We start from the raw sequence: 16672 nt of genomic DNA, 5'->3' as shown, positions 1-16672 counted from the left end.
GTACTTGGGGTACAACTCCCTGGAGCAAGGCAATTCCGTTTAGATGGGTGAGACCTGCTTGTCCTAGGTCAGGGCTTTAAAATCACTGCTGTCTGTACCAGGACTATGCTGGCTGTCAGAGAGTGCAGCTAAAGCTGCTCTGATTTCTGTGAGAGAGTGGTCTATAAAAGCTGAATCCTGAATTAAAACATTTACATCTTTCCACGAGCATTTAAAGTCCATAAGCTGGTTGTAAATAGCTGATGCTTGTAAGTAGGTGACACTTTGCTGCACTGTGGAAAACCTTCTTTGATAGACTTGGAGGAGCAAATCATGTGTCTTGTTTCTCCTTTGCAGAGGGACAGAGTGGCCTTTCTTTTTTCAGTAAAAACAAGCAATTGCCTCAATCAATGCCAAAGCACTACCGGTACAGGAACTGAGAGGGGTCAGAAGCAGTAAGAGCAAAGCTGCTTCTGTTCCCTCTTGCTATTTCCTATTGTCTATTTATATTTTTTTCACAGCAGAATGTATATTTTGTATAGCATATGTAATATATGTTTGTCCATTGTAACATATGTCCAAACAATAAAATGCTGTATACATTGAGCATTCAGTGTAACTCTGTTACTTTGCAAATTGAATAATTATATTTTGTCCTATGGTATTTAATTTTCACTGAGGGAAGAAACAGTAAACTTTGCCAAGTGGACATGGTTCTGGGACTCTGAGGTTTGGACAAGGTGACCTCCGAAGGCTGTTTCCATCTCAATCATTTTCTGATTCTGTGATTCTCATTTCAGTTTTCCTGCAGGAAGTACCTATACCCTTTTTGAAAATGGAGGCGGGGTGGTTCTTCCATGGTAGTGTTAACTCTGGGCCAGAAGCCTTGCAGATCACTGTGCTCCCCACGCTTTTCTCCTGCTTTTCTAATGCTGCCCTCCTGCTCTTTGGATCCTCTGAAAGGATGATTTTCTTTCCAACAATGAACTGTCAGCACAAGTCAGTGGGAGCATTTTCCACCTGCCAGCTGCAGGAGGTGCTGCTAGCCCAATGCCTCCTAAAAACCAGCATGAGCTTTTTTTCCTTTGAATAACGCCCTCTCTCTCCTCCTGCTTTCTTCTGCTGGTTCATGTTCTTATAATCACCTTTGTTTTCCTGTGTTCTGCCCTGTGTTCTTCACTCTTGTACTTGTTCCCCGATCTCAGCACCGACTAGCTTTTCCCAGGTTAACTTGAGCTCCTGCAGCTGCTTCATCCCTGACTCCTGCTGACAGAGATGTTTACACCCAGGGAAAGGGATCTCACGAGCTGCATGTGCCTTGTTCCCCCCACCCTAGACACACTGCCCTCCATGTTGCTCTGGAGAAGGACTTTGCACAAGGGCATGCAGTGTCAGGACAAGGGGGAAAGGCCTTAAGCTGAGGGAAGGCTTAGAGTAGACATTAGGAAGAAATTCTTCCCTGTAAGGGTGCTGAGGCCTTGGCACAGATTTTCCAGAGCAGCTGTGGCTGCCCATCCCTTGAAGTGTCCAAGGCCAGGTTGGGCAGGGCTTGGAGCAACCTGGTCTACTGGAAGGTGTCCCTGCTCATGGGAAGGGGGTGGAACAGGATGAGGCTTTAGGTCCCTTCCAACCTAAAACATTCCATGATTCTGTGATTTATCAGCTCACATTCCTGATAATCAGGGATTCCTTCAGCCTCTGCCTGGACTAGGACACTACCTGGCTGGGCAGGGGACAGCAGAGTCACCTGCCAGCTCAGGAGGACCCCCTTATATTTATAAACCATATTGAGGTTTCCCTGGACCTGAAGCGTTCAGTGTCCACAGCATTCCCCAGATCCCAGCTTTTTGTGTCCTCCTAAGTATTTTCAAGCTGCCTCAATTGCAGGAGAATGGCCTCAATGATGCTAACCAGCCCCACAAGCCCTGATTTATCCAGGAGTGTTATGGAACCCCACCCCTGTGATCATTTCAACAAGATGCTCAGGAAAAACCAGCTACTGCCTTCCCAGGCAAGTTCAGCTCTCCCTAGAACAGTGTCAGAGCCAACAGCTATTGCAGATAAGATCATGAATAGTTAATGTTCTCAGTTACCCAAGCATATTTAAAAATTAACACAAGCCTGGTGCTGATGAGAGTAAAAAACTGGGTCATCAAAGACAGGAAAATAACAGAAAGCAATTGCATTTACCCTTGGGCTTCACTAATGACTGGGTTTTTCAGGAGGATCCTAGTCCTTCCTTTCTTTAATCCTTCAGTGCTTTAATACTGGATGCTTCATTAAAGCACCTTCCCTCTTGCCTGCCAGGTTCTCCTCCCCTCCTTCCATCCCACAGGAGTTTCTGGCCCCTTTGAATGTGTCTCCAGGCTCCGGTGTGGTGGCTGGTAGCATGAGCCTGGCCACGGCAGAGTGAAGGAGCTGATGAGTGCAGTGCAGTGGTCAGGGCTGTGTGACATGGGGATGTGAGCAGGGGCAGGGGGCTGGGTGAAGTCCACTCTGGGAGCAGCCCCATGTGGCCCTGGGGTATCTCCTGACACCCACTTGGAAAAGTTACCCCCTCATTTGTGGGTTGATGTCTTCACCTTCTGCTAAATTGAGCCCCAAGTCCCTCAGGTCTGGGCTTAGCAAGGGAATAAGCAAATAGCTGAGTTGGAAGGAAAAGACAGTCCTAGGGTCCATGGGACCCCCAGCCTTGGGGGCTTTGGACTCCAATCCCAAGGCAGCCATAGCCGTCACCTGCATTGGGAGCCCCACGAACTCCAGATTGCTGTTCCCTACACCTAGGAAGCTGGAAGATACACAGGGTCCTTTTTCAGAATGAACCCACATATTCATAGGCAGACAGGAACACAGGGAACAAATAAACTCCAAATCCTGATTTTTATGACTTTGGCCTTGAAGTGGCTTACTGGGAACACCAGCAGCAGCGATCACCACCCCAGAGAGGATCAGCTGCCTTCAGCCAGACACTGGTGGCATAGGAGCACCAAGTCCCAGCAGCATTGAGCAGGATGATCACACAGGGATGTCTGCTGTTGCAGGCAGTGATGGGCATGTGAACATGCTGTGACTGTTCACCTGGACTTCCCCAGGTTAGAAAAGGGGTGGTCAGCTCCCTTTGTGCAGTGGAGATGAGATTTCCAACACCCTTTAGGAGGATGGGTGAGCTTGTCCCCTCCAGGTTACAGACACTGAGGGAGGAAGGGAACAGCCCCCTGGAGAACTGGCACGCACCAAGCCCTAGGCTTTCACCCAGTGCTTCTTTGTGTGTCTGACTCAGGTGGTTCTGGATCTTCTCTTAGCTGACTAGGATGGAAATGGGCTGAAAGCAGAGAAGGACAACCTCAGAGCATGTCCGTTAATCCAAGGGCCTTTTCCTGCTGTGCCCAGAGGTAGTCCTGGCTGAGCTTGCTATTTGGAGGGCAGTGAAGCACTATTAAGGCCACTGTTTATCTCATTTTCTCCTGGTGAGTTGCCATTTATCTGCTCTGTGAGGGACATGGCACTGATTGAACTCTGAGTGGTTACTGACAGGCGCAGCCACAGGGTCGCTCCTGCTCTGCCCTCTCCATCTCCTGGTGATGTTTCACATCAGGATTTCTCTCACACGAGGCAGAGTTGGGCTGAGGGAATGGTTAAAGCTCCATGCCAGGAGCCCTGACCAGAGATCAGAGCATCCTCTCTCTTGGATCCGGGCTCTATTTCCAGCTCATCTTTCTTGGCAAAGGCAGATCTATGAACAAGACCCTTTTGCACATAACTTGCATATAACACAGGATAACTGCTCTGCTCATCACAGAGGGTTTGATTTCACATTAGGTTTAATGTATCTTCTAAAGACTTACCCATGTAATTTTCCCCAGCAGTGGGAAACATCTCTTCTGTCCTTGCACAGATTTATCAATGACACCATTTGCCTGATGCTGGATGCTGTGGGAGCATCTACTGAGCAGAGTGCTGTGATTTGTGGTTTGCCAAAGGGGATTTTGAGATGCAGAAATAAATGTGCCCTGCTCCATTAATAGCTAACAGCCTGCTGGCAGCATGTGGGGCTTGGTCTGGCTGAACTCGGTGAGGAGCTGTTCTGTAGAACAGGACTGATCATGTCCTGAAAAATTTTAATTAAAATAAATGCCCAGGAAAGGGCCAACCATTTGTGCTGTTGCTTCCTGAGCCTCATCCCTGCTAATTAAGTAGTGTGTCAATGCAAGTGACCTACAGCTAATGCAGCACACAATTCGCATTTAAATAAAAAATTATATTTTTAAAATAAAGGTTTCATTAAGTCCTGTCAGTCTGTCTGTCCAGGCATACACATTAGCAGCAGCAGCAGCAGCAGCAGCAGCTCTAGGAGCCTGGGTAAGACAGGAGGTGTCCTCTTTCCCTCAGATGCTCCGACATGGCCAGATCCAGAGAAGTTTTGGCTGAGCCTCTGCTTCCAGAGCTCTGGTGTCCGTGTCCAGGCTGTAAAACCTCAGGACACTGTTTCTGACAGTGAGGGGCTCTCGGTGTCCTTCCAAGTGGGATGTCATTTTTGCATCTGGTGTTTTTCTGCCCTGTGTTGGCACTGTCCACAGCTGCAGAAGTCTGCAGCTCCTTGTTGGTGCTGGGGCCGTGCCAGTGACTTTCTGGAGAGGTTTTCCCTCTGCTGCTTCCCAATGCAGCACCTGCCCAGGCCAGTTGGGCTACCCAAAGCAGCTGCAATGTTCATGAGTGGGTTGCATAATGGGTATCATGACCCCACAGCAACTCATGCTAAACCAAGTGCCTGGAGGAAGCAGGAGCATCCATCCTGGGAGAAATGAGCATCAGGCTCTGCAGGGGCCTGGCTCCAGAGTGGACATGGACTTGCACAATTGTTGGCTCCATGTGGAGGGGGTAACCTCAGGCAGACAGCAGGATATGTTGTTCCTGTGTGGCCTCATGATGGGGATTACAGTCTTCATGTGTGCTCTCCCCCAGTCCGACCCTCATTCCAAAACTGGGGGATCCCTAAGGTCCTTAGCAAGAGTCAGAGACACCCTCTCTGGAGGAGAAGGTCTGTGTGAGGGGATGGGATGGAAGCATTTCTGGTTAGTGGGAAGCCCTCACTCAGCAGAGCCCAATAGCTCATTGAAACACTCCTGCAGCACTGTCTCTCTCCCAGGCAAGTTCTCAACCACACTTGTGGTCATGGAGCTGGCAAGTTTCTGAGCTGGCTGAGGTGACATCAGGGTCCTCTCATCCCCCTTGTGGCCACATCCTAAACCTGAGATCCTGTGGTGCTGGGATGCCCCATGGGCAGTGGTACCTGGCTCCTTGCTGCACTCCTGCCCTCCCTTTCAGCTTCTGCTTGGGTCTGACTGTTCTGATTTCTTGCTCCTGGTTAAGGAACACAAGGTTTTTGACAGATGCCTTTGCCATTATTCCCTTAATGTTGTTGTTTTGTGTTACTGTCAAATTGCATCTTCCCAAAGTCCTTCCCATCTTGTCAGCTGCAGATGAAGTGCACGAAGGGCTGAGTAATCTCCTGGCTCTGACTGGGGAAATTGCCTTTTATTATTGATAAGGCAGCGCTGCCTTTGGAGGACACAACTCCACTGTGAGCTGGAGCAGGAGCTGGGGAGCAATGCTGAGCCCTGCCAGTGCCTGTGGGTGCTCCCAGGGAAGTCAACCTACCCCTGGCCTGAGCAGGTGGCAAAAAGAACCAAGCAATGCTGCAGCAAGGTGGATCAGAGGCTGGGAAACTCCTGTCGGGCACCTCTCCTGGAGGAGAAGCCTGCTGCAGGAAAGAGGCTGATCCTGCTTGGAGCATCCCAGCTTCTCTTCCTGCACCTCACAGGGAGTAAGACAACCATTTTTCCACTTTGTGCTTGTCCCCATTGCAGGTGAGTAGTGTGGCACCTGGAGGCATGGCTCAAAGACAAGCCCTGTGAGGATGGGACAGTGGCCAGGGAAAATGTGCCATCCTGGCTGATTTGGGCTAGGGGCTGCTGTGCATAGAGGTGAGCCATGCACGTCCACATCCGAGCTCCCATTTTGTTCAAACCCCTTGGATCCTGGTGGGGCATCAGGGGGAAAGAAATCTGGGTCATGGTAAAAATTCTCTCTCTGAAGAATAAATATTTATGTGGGTTTACAGTGTGTTCCTCCTGCACAGGAGAGGCTGCAGTGCTCGGAGCAGTGCATGTCCACACACGTGTTGTGGAGTGAAGATGTAGGTGTGACAAGGTGGCCATGGGCCCCTCGGCCATGGGTGACACAGACATGACTGGCCCTGGGCCTGGCTCTGGCTCCTGTGCCCACGGCTCTGCTGCTGTTCTTGGAGGGCCTTGGTTTGTTCTCACCTGAGATTGGCACTGGCTAATGGCCCAGTGAGGTACCAGGTCCCAGGAGGTGGAGGAAAAGGGTAGAGGGTGCTGGCTGGGAGGGGAGCACACAGGGGAGGGACATCACTCCTCTGAACACCAGTATCCCCTTTCTAGGGTGGATCTTGAGCTGCCAAATAGCTCTAGTTACACTTCACTCCATGAACAGTCCCACCTTTGCAAAGTGACTGACACTTCCCATGACGTGCTAAAAGGTCCTTGGCACCAAAACAGTTCCAGCAGCATGGTTCAGCTGGTGTGAGCTGCTCCTACCCCCAAAGCTGTGTACAACAGACCTAGACTGCTGCAGAACAAGAGGAGCAGGGCAGACCCTGCTCCCAGGTGTGGGAAGTGGCAGCTCGGAGATCCATGAGGCACAGGGCAGGTGGTGTATTCCAGGATGCAGCTTTACAAGAACTGCCTGGATCTTCCCATACATGTTTATACCCTCCTGTGCCGCATAGGAGCGTGGCCAATGCTCAGCTGTTCTTTTGGCCTTTCTCCCAGACAGCCACAGAGGGATCTGCCAACAGTGGGCACAGGGATGACACCCCTGGTGCCAGTGCTGCATCCTGGGACCCTCCACCAGGACCTGCTGTCACCACTGGTACATGTCACAAACTGTGTTAACCCTGCTTTGTGGGTGCTGTGGAGCAGGACAGACTGATGGTCCCTTGAGCACACATCCAGCTGCCCAAACAGGATCCAGGCTCTTTGTAGCACTGAGTTCATTGTGCTTCCAGGAAGGTCATTGGTGTGGGCCTCCTCCTGCTTGGCTTGCTGGTGGAAGTCCAAAGTCCAAGGTGGTCCATATTCCAGTGGTGCTGTGAGCAGAGCACCCAGGCTGGGAAGGGGCTGAGGGCTCTGTGCTAATGCCCTTTGGTGATGAATTGAGCAGAAAACTGCCGAGTCAACACATGCCCAGTAAAATACTCTTGCTGGAAGCCACCATAGCAAGCACTACTATTTTGCTGATAAATCTGATTTTTAAATGAGCTGCGTGTCAGGCTGGTAAATAATGCATCTTGTAAATGAAGAGAGCTGGAACCAGGCTGGAACAAGCAGCCGGTGCTGCAGGTACAGCAAGTCCTGCACAGCAGGGAGAGCAGTGGCAGCTGTTATTGGGAGTGCATTCCCTGCATTGCTTTTCAAATTGCTTTAAAAAGTCATCAGTTCCCATTCCATAAGCTTTTCACATAAGCATAAATCCAGGAGTAGCATTGATGGGAACAAAAAGGTTTTATATATATGAACTTCAGAGAGCAATAGGGAAAGCAGGAGGTTCTTGAGGCAACAGTCCTTGGGAGAGATGGATCTTTTTCACTTCAGGAGCATTTGCAGCCACATCAGAGCCATTCTGGTGGTCTTCTTGCTCCGGATTCTGACAGACAGCTTTTCCTAGACTCTTACCACCAATACTTGAGTAGAACAGATTGTTAATTACCATAAAAAGTCCCAGGAGCTGCACAGTACCGTGTGCTTCCTAGCTGCCTGGAAGAGATGGGGCAGAATCTCCCTGAGGTCTTGGGTATGTGTGACTTTGCACTGGATAAAACTCTCTGTAACCTCCCACTTTTTGTGGGGAACTCCAGTCCTGAGTGGGCCGTGCTGGGGGGGGAAATCTGTCCTGGGTGCAGCCCTGAGCTCAGGGTTGCCATCTGAAGGGTGAGAACTTCAAATCACCAGGCTCATCGGTCTTGAAAACCACTTATGCTAAGGGCTGTGACTAGCTCTAGCTGCTCATGGCACAGCCCTGTGCACATGCTAGCCATACAGAGCCCCAAAGTTGTCCTGTTTGGGTTCCAGCTCCTCCACAGATGTTTCAGGATCAAGAGATCTGTGCAAGGGAAGGATTTGGAGTCAGAAAGCACTTGGACTGCATAGCAGCTGGATGAACACGTCCTGATGAACACGTTTCCTCAGGGCTGCAGGGGAGTAAACCTGGGGCAGATCCCAGTTTGTTTTGTAAGTCCTGTCCCCATCACATCTGGTGGGGACCTGGGACTTTCTGCAAAGCAGGAGCACTGGCACAGAGCAGCACCAATGCAAACACCCCAGGAGTGGGTTTGGAGCTTGGTTTGGTGGTAAAGCTCCAGGAATCATGACTTCCCAGGAAAACTGCTGCCCATCTCTGGAACAGGCAGTGACACAGGCTGCTCAGAGAAGCTGTGGATGCCCCATCCCTGGAAGTGCTCAAGATCAAGTTGGTCAGGGCTTGGAGCAACCTGGGCTAGCGAAAGGTGTCCCTGCTCATCCCAGCGGGTGGAATGGAATGAGCTTGAAGGTGCTGCCAACACAAACTGTCCTGTGATTCTATGATCTTTGGGCAGGCTGCAAGGAGCAGAGTTGCTCAGTGATTAATTATGTGCTATTGGAAGAAATTACTGATCAACAAAGTGCCTTGAGGCAGCCTGAGGCTGAGGGAGGAGTGTGAAACCAGTACAATGGTCTCCTTGAACACTGCTGAATGTGTAGGGTTAATGGCCAATTAAAACTCTGGATGATTTCCAGGGTGATAGTCAAGGTGCTTGTGAACTGGTGTTAAAAGACAAATTCTTCATTGCCAATCCATTTCTACCATCCTTGCTCAGTTAAACTCTGCAGCAGATCTCCCACAAAGGTAATTTTCTGCTTCTCTGACTAAATTCTATTCATATTTTAGAGGGTAATTTGCATCATTTGGTGTCCGTATATGCCCAACTGAAACAATTGCACCTAGTTTCAGGAGTGAAAGTGAATCCCTCTCCATGTAGGTTAGTGCCACAATTTATGATGAGGGCTGGGGCCAAGCAGAGGTGGGGACCATGGCACCATTGCCACTGCTGCTGCTGCTCCTGCTGCTGCCAGAAGCCTGGTGTTTGCTCCAGAGCAAAGATTCCCCAGTTTCCATTTGAGCTGTTTTCTGGATGCTGTGGCTGGCAGCAGTGAGCCGACAGTGCCAGTGGCTGCCTTGCTACTCAGCAATGGTCAGAGGGGTGCAGGACAGACCTGTTTGCGCCAGGCAGTGTGTGACAGCAGAAGGATGCCAAGGGCACCATGGCGCATGTGGTTTCAGACTCATAGGGGACAGTGACAGGGCTGTCACCTGCCACACAGTCAGAGGGGCTCAGCCAGCAAACAGTGTCCAGCAAATGGCAACCAGACATTGTGTTTGGAGGCCTCATTTATGGAGCTGCCAATGAGGCATCAGTGACTTTGATAATGTCAAGGACTAGAAAGTAAATGCTTCCACTATAAATCTTGTCTGCTTTAAAAGTAGGTTATACTTTCAAAGCCCTTTAGTTCTTAGGAATTTAATATTTCTATGTCAATTGTAAGACAAGTAATTGGATGGTGAGAAGGTTGTTACTGGAACCTGAGATTAAAGACAGGATTTGAAATGCTGTGTTTTGTGCAAGTGGGTGTTTTTGTTCACTGCAAATGTGACTCTGGAGGTTTTGATGACACCATTTCTGTTTGAAATCATGGAAGCACAGGATATCCTGAGCTGGAAGGGACCTGGATGGATCAGCTCCTGGCCCTGCACAGGAGAGCCCCAAAATCCACCCTGTGCCTGAGAGCATTATCCAAATGCTTCTTGAGCTCTGTCAGCCTTGGGGCTGTGACCATTCACTGGGGAGCTTGTTCCAGTGCTCAACCACCCTCTGGGGAAAAATCTTTACCTAATATGCAGACTAAACTTCTCAGCACCCATGGAATGGCCCTGGCAGAGAAGACCACTCTCCCAGCACCTGCCGTGCCTGGGGTACTCATCCACAGAGTGGGGTGTCCATGAAGGGAGCAGCTCCAGACATGGGCTGAATACTCCCTGGGAGTGGGCCATTTTAATCGCACCAAGCAGTTTATCTTGAGGATATCAAAAGCTCTTTTGGTCCATGCTGGGAGATACTTGGGCTGCTTCTAGCAAAAACTGTGCCTCCTCCTACCCTCGTTCACCCCTCCCTGCCTAGGAAGGAGTTTCCCACACCACATGAGCACCATTTCCCTGGTCTGTCCCTTTTCAAATTGCAAGCTGCACTACTGCAAGCTGGCATCAAGACTCTGAGGTGAGCACGAGCTGGCTGAATCCAAGACCTCTCTGTGGGGCCACAACCCCAGAGCCCCTTGACATGGACCATAGCTGTAACACCTTGACCATGGATTTCCCTGAAGGGATGAAGGAGCACTGGTGAGGTTCAGGGGCACCCTCTGTGAAATTGCTCTGCCTGTGCCACGCTTTCACCTGAGGGGTGCCAGAACTGTGCAGCCCTGTCAGCCCTGTCCCAGAGCTCCATGCCCAGCCTGTCTGAGTTGAGAGGAAAATGGGCTCCTTTTAATGACAAGACTTTCATATTCCAGCCTTAAACTGTAAACCAGCTGCTGCTGGACAGGTGAGCTGGACTCCTGTGCCTAATGTAGATTGATAGCAGATCAACTTTTCTGTCTTAATTTGCTTATGACCTAGAGAATTAGCAGAGAGGATCTGTTATCCTGCCAGTGCACTAATGACTCTGGCAAGAGAAGGGCTCCCCAGGGAAGCAGTGGTATTTGCTAACCTTTTCCCAGTTTGCTTTACATAATAACACACTCCTCCAAATGTCCTCAGCGTGACTGGCCATTCCCCTTCGCCCGCACATGCCTTGATATTTCACTTTTTAAATTTCAAGACTATTGCACAGTAAGGAAAGGTGCTGAATGCCTCATGTCATTCATCTTCCCTCTCCCTTCAGAGGCTATTCTTAGCCATGCCATCGGTTTAGCAATGCAAAAGGAGGTACTTTTCCTTTTCAAGGTCTCTAAAGATTTCCTGTATCCATATGTCCAGCTAGAAAAGAAAAACAACCTGAATGGGCCTGCCAGTCTACCCTTCAGCTCAATGCTTTCCTCCAAAATGGGTTGCAAGGCTGGGAGCATAGCAAAGACCCTCTCCAGGGGCATTTCTAAAGGTAGTGGGACAGGTGAGCACACAGTGTGCTGAGGATCAGGCAAGACAGACACTCCAATGTGTCTGTGTTTGAGTGTCACTGCAAAATATCATGGAGTAGCCATGGAAAAAAGGACCTGAGGGTACTGGACATGCACTAGCCACATGTGCTGGGACCCAGAAACCACCTGAACCCTGTGGGCAGCAGGGGAGGGGGGATTCTGCCCTGCTCAGGTGAAATCCCACCTGCAGAGCTGCTTCCAGCTCTGGGAACCAACCTCAGAAAGATGTGAAACTCCTAGAGCAAGGCCAGAGGAGGCCACTGAGATGCTCCAAGGGCTGGAGCCCCTCAGCTCTGGATCCAGGCTGGGACAGGTGAGGGTGTTCAGCCTGGAGGAAAAAAGGGGCTCAAAGGGAGCAGCTCCAAGGCTCCAGGGATTTAGAGTCCCTTTCAGAGCCTAAAGGGGGTCCAAGAGAGCTGGGGAGGGACTTTGGACAAGGATCCAGAGGGATAGAACAAGCGGGAATGGCTTCTCACTGCCAGAGGGCAGGGATAGTTGGGATATTGGGAAGGAATTCTTGGCTGGGAGGGTGCTAAGGCCCTGGCACAGGTTGCCCAGAGCAGCTGTGGCTGCTCCGGGGGTGGCAGCTGTACAAATGGGGATGACTGGAGTTTGTCCAAGCTGCCACCATCACTTCATGCAACAGGTGCGTGCAGACACCATTCTCAGCTCTAAATTCTCCCTGCACACCCACCACCCACCATGCCCTCCCTAGGAATCAGTTCATTCCTCACCCTGACGGCCCAGTCCAAGTGCCAGCAGGTGCAGCTACTGCTGTTGCATGCTGCCATTTATGAGTGCTTTCATTTCTACAGATTCTTCACCTTAAAAGCCCATAATTAAGATAATTATAACAAAGCCTTGAAATCAGCATGTATTCCAATAAGATGTTTTAATTTACAGGTGAAAGTTCTGAACTTATTATTTAAATAATGTTATCTTTATTGACAGTATGCAATATCGATCTGACTTGCTTAGGGTATTTATGATACTCATTTCTTTTTAATCCCTTTTAATTTGATGAACACATATCAAACCTCCAGGAAATCACAGAGTAGATCCTCAGGGAAGCCAGGCAGTGCTATGTTGATGGTGCCTGGGATTGCCATGGGGAGGCTCTTTACAGAGCCACAGCTAGGTTGAGGCACTGCAGTGATCCCGGAATCATGCAATACTGAACTGGAAGAGATCCACAAGAAACATCAAATTCAACTCCTGGCTCTGCACAGGACAACCCCAAAATCCCACCATCTACTTGAGAGCATTGTCCAAATGCTCAATGAGCTCTCTCAGGCTGTGACTACTTCCCGGGGAGCCCATTCCAGTGTCCATGATATTCTACAGCATGAAGTTTGGGTGGCCTCTCCAAAACACTCAAGAGAGAGATTCTGGCTCTGAGAAATGATTTCTCACTTCACTGTGTCAGAGGCTGTTGAAAATAGCTGTTGTCAAAATCCAAGAGTTCTTGTGTGCCAGCAGTGGGGTGAGACGTTGGAAGAGGCTGGTTGCTCATCTTGCCAAAGGAGCTGGAGTATCTCCTATGCTTTGCTCTCCATCCCTTGTCCCTGGTGCAGCCTCACAGGGAGCTATCCTTGCCCTGCCCCAGCAGGTGCAGGATAGTCCTGCCTGCCCGTGCCTCCATTCCATCTGTGCCTCCATCCCGCCCGTGCCTTCATCCTGCCCACATCTCCATACCACCAGACATGGTCTTACAGAACAAGCAGCAGCAACAGCAGACCTTGATCCTCCTCTAGACCTAGACACTGCCTTTTTTCCCCCAGCAATGTCTTTGGGAAGGTTTTTTGCAATGATGCTGTCCCTATGAATGTTGGTGCCAGCCCAGTGTGTGCAGTGCCACCTGCCAGGACAGTGCCTGCAGCCAGGTTCCTGTCAAGGACAGGGATGGGGAGGATGGTGTTACTGATGTGCCCGTGCTGGCTGCCGGGTAACAATGTCTGCTCTGGTTCACCTGACAGTGCTCCAGAACACAATGCACCTTCCCTCCAGAGCGGGCTGCAGCTGGCAGCGCTTCATTTCTTAGGCTTAAAAATAGTCACAGGAGTTATAAACAACCTTGCACAGAGCACAACAGAAACCTTGTTTTTCATCCTCTCCCTGTTCCTTGTGGGAACAAATGCTCTTATCTCCTTTCTGTGCTTGGTTGACTGCACTGCGCAGGAGAGAGACATGAATGATACAGCACATCCAGCACCTCGCCTTGTGTAAAGGAAATTATCTATTTATTTATTTCTGCTTCTGTGATGCTCCAAGTTCTTCAGGGGAACCAGGATGAAGCAGCAGCTCAGAAGCCACTGGAGAATTGTTCAGAGACTGGTACCCACCAGCCTCTGAGCTTTCAAAAAATCTGCTTACAGAGGACAGACTTTGGCTCTTTCTCAAGAACTCCTTCAAAATCCAAGAGCTGTCTGGAAGACTCACATTAATAAACAGTTGCACACTAACAGTTATGAACAGTTATCGTCTGCTATAAAGGTGTGAAATATTCAGCAGGGAAATACATGAGCTAGTAGTGTGTAAAGAGCTCAGAGCAGCCCACGGATCCACTGTGTGGAGGTGCCACAAGCCCTGCGGTTCCCCTTCTCTGCCAGCCCCATTCCGGCTGTCAGCAAGTTGGTGCACAGGCTCTTGTCCCGGTTTGGTGCATGCCGGTTCCCAGGCTGGCCTGGGAAGTCTGTGAGCATGTCTGGCTCTGCTCTCCCTGGGAACCACACAGCTGCCAGTGCTGGTCCTGCCCTTGCCATGCCACCAGCTTCACCACATCGGGCTTTCCCCACAGAGTGGTGGTAGTGAAAACCAGAGCCACAATATTTTGCTGTAATAAGGCATTTTCTGTAATCTTTCAGAGCCTTCCCTTCACTGCCACAGGGGAAAGCTCTTGATAGTGGCTTTAAGTCTGGCAGTAGGTTTGGTTTTTGGGGACCTGACTAAACAGGGCTGGGTGGCTCATCCCACCCATGTGCTGCAGCTATGGCAGCATTGCCTTCCCAACCTTGTTCCCTAAATCAGCTGCTATTAAGGCTTTGTTTATAGCTCTGCTTAAGCAACAGATTGTTGCATGTAAGGGTTCTTATTTATTATTTGGCAGACAGGGGTCTGTTAAATTCCACTTGGAAATGAGTTGTGGGAAGATCAGGCTCTTTGCAGAAGCTTCCTTCTAAAACAATGGAATGGGACCAGGGACATGGAACTCATGTACTCCATGGCACTGCCTTGGGAATGAGGGACAGCAATTATCAAAATTAACTTCATAGAATCATGAAATGGGTTGGATTGGAAGGGCCCTGAAAGCTCATTCCCTCACCTCTGCCATGGGCAGGGACTCCTTTCCCAGGCCAGGTTGCTCCTCACCACAGAGGATTTTGTGCCACAGCTCCCAGGTCCTGTTGCGCCACTCACGCACACGATGCTCTCCTGCTTTATGTGTGCTGTAAATCCTGAGAGATTTCCTGTCTTTTTTCTCTTCCTTCTCTCCATGCACAGCCCCTGAATAGCCACCTCTCTGCTTACTGCTCTGTATGGAATATTTACTAGTGTAATGTATGTTTTAACAAGGATTGTGAAGGCCTGAGTGTGACAAATACTAACTGCACACTGAATCTTTCACTCATTACTAGGACAAAGCTTCTCATGAAAGAATTCAGAAGTGGAAGAGATGCTGAGGAAACTACTTCTCCAGAATAGTGTCCAGGCTCCCATGAGCTGAAGGAGTTACAAATAAACAACAGGCAAACAGTTTGACAGAGTTTTATTTTCTCCCAGCACCACTATGATCTCTAAGCCATAGCAGGCAGATCTTTCCAAAGAAGCTATAAGAACTCATTAATATTCATGCTGTTTAATCATGAGGCAGCAATGGCGCAGCAGCGATAATACCCAATGAGTTTTGATGCACTGAGCTCACATCCCTAGAGGCTCCAGCTCTGTCAGCTGGCTGCTAGGTGATGGACAAGATGCTCTGCTCCTCTTGTCTTGCTCAGGCTTGTCTCCCACCAATCCAGCCACTGCTGTTTTACATCAGTCTGCATCTCAACCAGAGGCTGTGCTCTAGAGAAAAACCCCGCTCCTGTGTTTACCCATGCAAGACAATCCTTGGAACCTGCTTCATGACACCAGGCAGCATTCACCATGAACCTGCAGTTAATTACGCATTCTTGCTAAAATAGACGAGTAGCCTACATTCTGATCACTGTAATTGCATCCTAATGAATTTAAATTTCATCTTGTTACATGCAACTTTGGTGTTCTGTAAATACCAAATTAAGTTGATCGTTCAGTCTTGAGGTACCTGAGGCACAAGTAGTCCACAATCAATCTCCCAAATGGAGAAGGCTGGACTTGATTATCTTGGAGATGTTTTCCAAATATAATGATTCTATAATTCTATTCTATAGTTATTCCAGGAGCTTAGATGGGGAAGGGCTCAGTGCCAGACATTGCCAGGGACAGAGTTAGGCTTTGCTGGGCAAACAGTGGGATGTGTGGTTCCAGTGCCAGACCAGTGCTGGGCACCCCCTGCCACCGGCCCCAGCTGTTGGAAAATGCTGCTGATGTTCTGCCAGTCCATGAAAGGGGTTTCTGAAGAGTCAGAGAAGAAGTTACAAAACCATAAATTAACCTGGAGAACAGAAAAGTGTAATCCTATTGACTTCAGTGAGAGTTAAAAGCAAACAGTTCTGTTAACTATTAATTGTTATAATTGAACAAGATCAGAAGCCCAACCTGTGAGCTATGAAAAAAATGGAAGCTTCTACAAAAGTTACCAAAATGATCCCATGCTTCCATTATGGCTCTTTACAGAATATTACTTATTGTCAATGTTTTTTATGTTTGCTACCAAAATACAAACAATAGCTCCCTACAAAACTGTGCATGCTAGTTAACCTCATTAAATCCTAAAGGCTTAGTCAGCCGTTCCTCAAAGTTATGTGGCTTGGAAAGTGATTTTCTAATATGCAGACTTCAAAGGAATTTTGAAATCCTGCAGTGTAAGCGAGATAGACAAATTTTAATCCACTGGAGTGCTGCTTAATGGCCCGTTTAATTTTGTCTTGTTTGGTCTCTGTAAGCAGCTGGACATGAAGGCTGCTTGCAATTCAGCTTCCTCTTGTATCACCCCACTTATCGGACACAGATTCCTCTTCCACATGGATGACAGTGCATGCAGGTATGGCCATGCTCCTGCGTCTTTTCCCCAACCTACAGCTATGCATGGACACAAACTCACCTGGGGAGAGCCTCCTCAGGCCCACTGGTTAGTGATCACAGACTCCGGGAATGGTTTGAGTTGGAAGGGACCTAAAAGCTCATTCCAAACCCCCTGCCATGGGTCGGAAACTCTACCACTATCCCAGGTTGCTCCA

The sequence above is a fragment of the Fringilla coelebs genome, assembly GCF_963513975.1.
Source record: "Fringilla coelebs genome assembly, chromosome: 23".
In the NCBI taxonomy this organism is placed as follows: Eukaryota; Metazoa; Chordata; class Aves; order Passeriformes; family Fringillidae; genus Fringilla; species Fringilla coelebs.
This window is presented reverse-complemented; position numbering follows the sequence as displayed.